Source organism: Limulus polyphemus, unplaced genomic scaffold, assembly GCF_000517525.1.
Source record: "Limulus polyphemus unplaced genomic scaffold, Limulus_polyphemus-2.1.2 Scaffold3104, whole genome shotgun sequence".
In the NCBI taxonomy this organism is placed as follows: Eukaryota; Metazoa; Arthropoda; class Merostomata; order Xiphosura; family Limulidae; genus Limulus; species Limulus polyphemus.
The window spans coordinates 66,660-72,901 of NW_013668714.1; the positions used below are offsets into that span (position 1 = coordinate 66,660).

Consider the following 6,242-nt stretch of genomic DNA (forward strand, 5'->3'; position numbering starts at 1 on the left):
CTTTTTTTAAAAAGTAAACAATTGGGAAACAGGCATTACTCTTTTTTAAAAAAGTAAACAATTGGGAAACGGGCATTACTTTTTTTAAAAAGTAAACAATTGGGAAACAGGCATTACTCTTTTTTAAAAAAAGTCAACAATTGGGAAACGGGCATTACTCTTTTTAAAAAAGTAAACAATTAGGAAACAGGCATTACTCAGAGAAATTAAACAACCAGCGAATAACATTTGTTGGTAATTCTAATTGTTTCAATTTATATTTAAACCATTATGCTATACAGTGTCAAATGCTTTCTCTATATCGAGAAAGCAGGCAACAGTGAATTTCTTTTGGTTAAAAATTCTCAATTATGATTTCCATTAACCTAACTAAATGATCTGTTGTTTGCCAATATTTTCTGAAACCATTTTGAACTCATGATAATTTTGATGTGATTTCCAGAAAAGTGGAGTTCCTACTGCCAATACTTTATAAAATCTTGCCTACACAACTAGTCAGACTAATTGGTCAGTAGCTTTTGGTTTATTCACTGGTTTGCCTTCCTTTAGAAACACAAGAACATCTGCTTGCTTCTAAGAGGCTGGGATGTAAAACCTCTGCAAGCTGAACTTTGAAAATATCGTTCAAAAATGGCGCAGCGACAATATAATATGTGACTCAATTTTAAGGTATCAGGTATCACAGATGCAATAACAGACACCATTTGCAATTATAGCTAACAAATTTTATGTAAAATCCACCAATATACGTATAACATTCACTTCGTATGGAAAATATGACAGCATAAATTTATCAAAGTACGTACCTTTTAGCTTGTACCTATAGAGAAGGCTACAATAAGGCATGTGTGGATGAATGCTTGTTATAATCATACATTCATTATTCCCTTTTTAATAGAAAGTGACAAAAATGACTCATCGTAGAGCATATTTTCAAATAATGTGTAAGGAATGCTTTTCCTGACTGGAAACATGGCAGCTATCTACCACCATAAACATGACTTGTTTTGCTTTACCAAATTATAGCTAGAAAGATTTTCTCTCTCTGAAAAATGTGGACGCCTAGGCGACAGGAACCCAGCCTGTCTACGCCCATTTCTTATAACATCCAAGAAACTAAAGTATGAAGAGATAAGTTTAGTAAATGATTACAAACCAAGTTATGGTGTAGTCTTTCAAACAGGCAAAACTATTTTGAATCGGTCTTCCTACAACCTCACGGATCTAGAAATACCAAAGTCTGGCTATAGCTTCTACGTTTATTAATAACGCGGAGTCAGTATGGATTTAATATCGGACACAGACCAGCCGACAGTGGATTTTTTTTTTGGGGGGGGGAGGGAATTGGCCAAAGTCCCGGCGATTAAAAGGGGCCTGAATGGATGGTATAGATACTTTTCTTGCTATTACCATTATTGATAGAAAAAAAGGCATAACAGTCAATAAGCCCCTTCTAGGGGGACCACTGCCTGTTCTGTCCTGGAGCATAAGAAATATTACGAAAGCTATAGCAATATCTTAAGCAACCGATTGCTAAGCCTATAAATATGAACACGTCTTAATGAGATTCACTGTCAACTTTAGCACGACAGCGATGACAGATAACTCCGTTACTGTATCAGTAGCGTCCGTTCCCGTAATACTCATGCATCCAAGCCTAGACAATCAAGCACGTTCACCTGCCTTAAACTTTATAATCATAAAACGAGTGAACAGTATCATACACTCCTTGCAATTTCTTTGTTGCACTAAAAATATCTCCTCAGTTGTACTCTATAAAGCAACGTGCATCAGCCCCACGCAACGCCCCAGTTGTATTTTTCGTACTACCTAAAATGTTTTGTCATACATGCCAATGTGCCATTAGTTCAATGCAAATAATTTCAAACAATATTTGCAAAACTTATGTGACGAGTAGAGGGCGTTGGCTATACCTAATTAATTTAACAAACGCGTGTATTTCAAGTATGAAATATGTTCAACCCAGTACACTAAAGTCGTTTCATAATTACGCGCAGTAGGTAAGTCAGATATTATTGTTACTGAACCGATGGGCTTGTGGGGATAACCGGATGTTTACTAATGGCTGGTTTTAGTTTCATAATTGCTAAAGCTGCTACAACTTTTAAGCTTTATTCATTCGATAATTAATACTAGCAAAATATCATGAAACGTGGTGTTCTTATTTAAAAATGTTCAAACGTGAGAAATATGGTCGTCAAAAGAATCTTATTATAATGAAGCTTGCGATGTATAAGTCCAAAACTCGGATCTCGGAAACTACCGCACCGATCATCACCAATCATAACTGGGTAATATTTATTATAACTAGGCAGCATTTTTATAGCTGAATAATAAATAAACCAATTGAAATTTCCATAAAAATGATAAGTTTCAGATTTAACTAATAAAAATTACAAAAAATAAGTAAGTTTCAAATATAAAACAATTAAAAAAGAAAGAAACTTAAAAAGTATTTGTTTTTCTTTAGTGAAAATATCACGAGTGTTGCCACAGAAAAACAAGGTACTTTCATCGATAACTGCGTCTACAAAAAATACTTCAATAAAATCTACTCTGTTATGATAGTTCATTTTCAAACTAAAATTTCAATAAAATCCTTTTTTTTCTCATGGATGGTGAACATTATTGAATGTCAAGTATTGTTGAAGAACTGTCAGACAAAGGCCGAACACCCAATAGCCTCCCATAGGAACAAGCTGTTATACCAGCCCGGATGGCGAGTATTTCTGCTAGTATCATAAACGAGATCGAGATTTGGGTTATGAAACTAAACTGTGCATGCGCATCAAGCAAACGTAACAACCGCGCCACTCACCACAATGGAAGAACTTTTAAGAATATTTTAAATGAATGTTTGAGAAAATTATACCCGAGAACAGTTAGCGTGTAAGTATAATTTCCATTTGAAAGGCGCGACTTAACACGCGTGAGTTATAAAACATTTTAAACGTTTTATCTATATTGACTATAAAGACAAACAACAACTTTAAGCAATTTTTTTTTCAATGCACACATTTGTTATACTAAGTTATTGAGGTAAAGCCCTAACTATTCTTTAAACCTATCTATACATATCAACATCAAATGGGTAATTACACTTTTCTTTAGCAAGCTCGTCTCACGGTGCTCAACAACCGATACGCCTAATTTTTACTTCAGGGTGGGACTATGTCAAATTTTAATACGTCTTCCATTCATTTCAGAAATTTCACTTTCTTACATGCTTGCCACTACCAAAATGTTCACTGAACAGTGTCTTCAGCTTCTAACACCTTTCTAACGAGAATAAATTTAAGTCTGCACACGTCATTCCATGGCACGTGAGCTTAAAGCGATAATACTAAACAGTCAGTGCCAATTTGAATACGACGTTAAAATTCAGCTTATCAGCTAAATGTCGACGTTGCAAGTTATCTTTCGAAATTAAAAGAATCAATACGTATATAATTTAGTAGACTGTAAATAATAAAGTTAGAGGGCATTATGTTTAAATAAACTTACAAGTTAGACTACATATAAACAGTTTCTTGAAGAACAATCACAGTTAACTCCAGAAGTAGGATTATCCCCCCCATGAAAAACTTTTTTCCTTTCAATTTAGAAATTGAACTGATAAATATACTGGCCTAATGTAAGGTATTACGTTAATAGCAAGTATTTACTTAATTTGAAATAGATTGATTTTATCAATTTATTTTAAAGGTTTCCATGGAACGTTTCTAATTAAAGTCAACTCGCAAGGATTTCTTACAGTATCGAAAATCTAAAGTCCCCCCCCCCCCCCAGTCAAGATGGAGTAACACTACCGTAAGTCTATATACACGATCGAATTTTTGGGGGAATCATCATAACTGTTCCAGACGCTGATATGCCACATCTGTTATGTTTCTGCGCAGATCTAGACAATTTTACTATACATTAAAAACACCAGTTTCTAATCTGTTTTAGATTAAGTGAAATAGGAACTCAAAATGTGGCAAAATATATAGTGAAAAAAAGAAAGGTCCGACACGAAACAAAATTCAATTGGCAGATACGAATATTAAGCAGGGTTTGACAATTGTAACACATATATTAATTCTTTTTTGATAGTTTTAATGATGAATTGCAGTCACAAGGTTAAAACTGATGATTTAAGGACCTAGATTGAAATGAGGGAATTGTGTAGTGGTCTAAGACGATTATCTTGTAATATATATAAATCTGTTACGACTAATACGAAACTAAAGAAATGTGAATTTAATTAATAATGATATATTTTATCATTGTGGAAAATTCCGTGAGACTATTCAATATTTATATTTCGAATATAAAGAAGTTCAAATTATTTGGAATTGTATTAAAAAGTTATTTAAAATTGTTACTCAAAGTAAAGTTTGTTTTATGATATTTCGGTTAATTACGCTCGATACAACCCATTATGTTTTATGATGTTTCTTTGGCTAAGTATATTCTTTCCACTTCTAGATAATTAATTATAAATGGTAATCCTACGCCTCACTTACTAGCATATTATAAAGCTAAGCTGAAGAACAAATTAATTTCGATTGGTTGAGGTTTAAATACAAGAATCAGTTATACGTGTTTATTTAATGATATGTTATTTTTTGGTTTGGTTGCACTGCAAGGAAATCAGGTTTATGGTTTATTATGAATTTCGCGCAAAGCTTCACGAGGGCTATCTGCGCTAGCCGTCCCTAATTTAACAGTGTAAGACTAGAGGGAAGGCAGCTAGTCATCACCACTCATCGCAAACTCTTGGGATTGACCGTCACATTATAACGTCCCCACGGCTGAAAGGGCGAGCATGTTTGGTGTGAGAGGGATTCGAACCCGCGACCCTCAGATTGCGAGTCGAGTGCCCTAACCACCTGGCCATGCCGGGCCAGGAAATCAAGTTCACATAAGTTATGAAAATCACAGGTTGACAAGTTATGTAGTAGAGTTGTGTACTAGTTTGTGTGTTTGAAATATTGCTTGTGTACATTTTGGAGTATCTTTCATCTCTGATGAATGAAAAGAAAAAAATACCATGCATCTGTTTCAATAGAAACCTGGCGTTCGAATCCCACTTTTGTTGGAATAATATTTTTTAAAGTAATTCCAAAATAATATAACATATTTAGATGAAATATATCTGTTACAGATTTTAAAAAATAAGCATTCAAATATTAGTATAAAATTATTGCTGTTTTATCTGTTTGCTCTTTTCCAGTATCAAAGTCACAACGTGTAAATTGTCTGACGCAATGAGTTACGATTTTAACCAATACAAGAACAAAGCTGATTTATTTCAGAAAATAGTTTTACTAAATAAACACTAGACGTAATACAAAAAAAAAAATCGGGCCATTTTGTAATGAAAAGCATTTAACTTTTTTTAAACATAAAAAATACATATATATTATAGTTTGCCTGATACACTCGTAAGTGGACAAAAACTAATAGTTTCCATGTATAGAATAGCTAGACATTAAACATTACTCTTTCAGGAAGTTCAAAGTTTACATCTACTCAACAGAAACGTTATCTGAACAACACATCCTACGTGTACGAAAATAACAAAGATTTCACCGTAAGTCATATAAAGCACACACTGCCCTCCAAAGTACCGAGAACCGAGTTTTTTTTTGTTTTTTTTTTCGAGGGGGGGCAACGGGACACAAACAATATTATGGAACTTCGGGTTCACAGTACGGCACGCTTTTTTGCAGTCTGTTTTCATCTCAATTAGTCAAAATTAAGAAACTCATCTCTTGCATTTTGGACCAGTCCTCTAACCACTTGGAGGACCGTCGCACACCACCAGATGTACACAGAAAGATGTAATTTGGCAGTTTTTGTACGTGTAAAAATATTTTGATCAGATTCTAAGTACAAAAAACCAGCATGAACAGCAAGATGTGACAGTACGACGACAGACCAGAGGTTCTTAAATTCTTTTCGTCCGCGAACCAGTTTGATGTGGCAACAGACCCCGCGGACTAGATCCTGTCCCACCTGCTTTTGCAAAACAACATCAGTGACTTGCATTTTGAACCAGTCCTTCAACCACTTGGAGGACCTTTGCACACCACCAGTGATCCCTGCTTTATTTGTAGTTATGCACAAAGCTACACAATAGGCTATCTGTGCTCTGCCCACCGCGGAGTATCGAAACCCGGATTCTAGCGTTGTAAGTCCGCAGACGTACCGCTGTGCCACTGGGGGGCTTGATT

General features: G+C 34.8%; 1 protein-coding gene and 1 long non-coding RNA gene across 6 annotated transcripts in view; one reads left to right on the plus strand and one right to left on the minus strand.

Annotated features, from left to right (window-relative positions):
- The window catches only part of LOC106468666 (WAS/WASL-interacting protein family member 1-like), a 40,449-nt gene that overhangs the window by 9,694 nt on the left and 24,513 nt on the right, over positions 1–6,242 (minus strand). Inside the window, exon 1 of one of the 5 annotated variants that reach the window (XM_022397029.1) lies at positions 3,121–3,206. The exons of 3 other annotated variants lie outside the window; for them this stretch is intronic. The gene's annotated coding sequence lies outside the window, so the exon portion shown is untranslated. Of the gene's footprint in view, positions 1–806; positions 1,284–3,120; positions 3,207–6,242 lie in introns of those variants that run through there. One more of the 5 variants, XM_022397027.1, reaches the window with a different exon arrangement.
- LOC111088090 overlaps positions 2,834–6,242 on the plus strand; it is a 19,212-nt gene continuing 15,803 nt past the window's right edge. The window contains exon 1 of the long non-coding RNA XR_002612692.1: positions 2,834–2,910. This is a non-coding gene — a long non-coding RNA (uncharacterized LOC111088090). The remainder of the gene's footprint in view (positions 2,911–6,242) is intronic.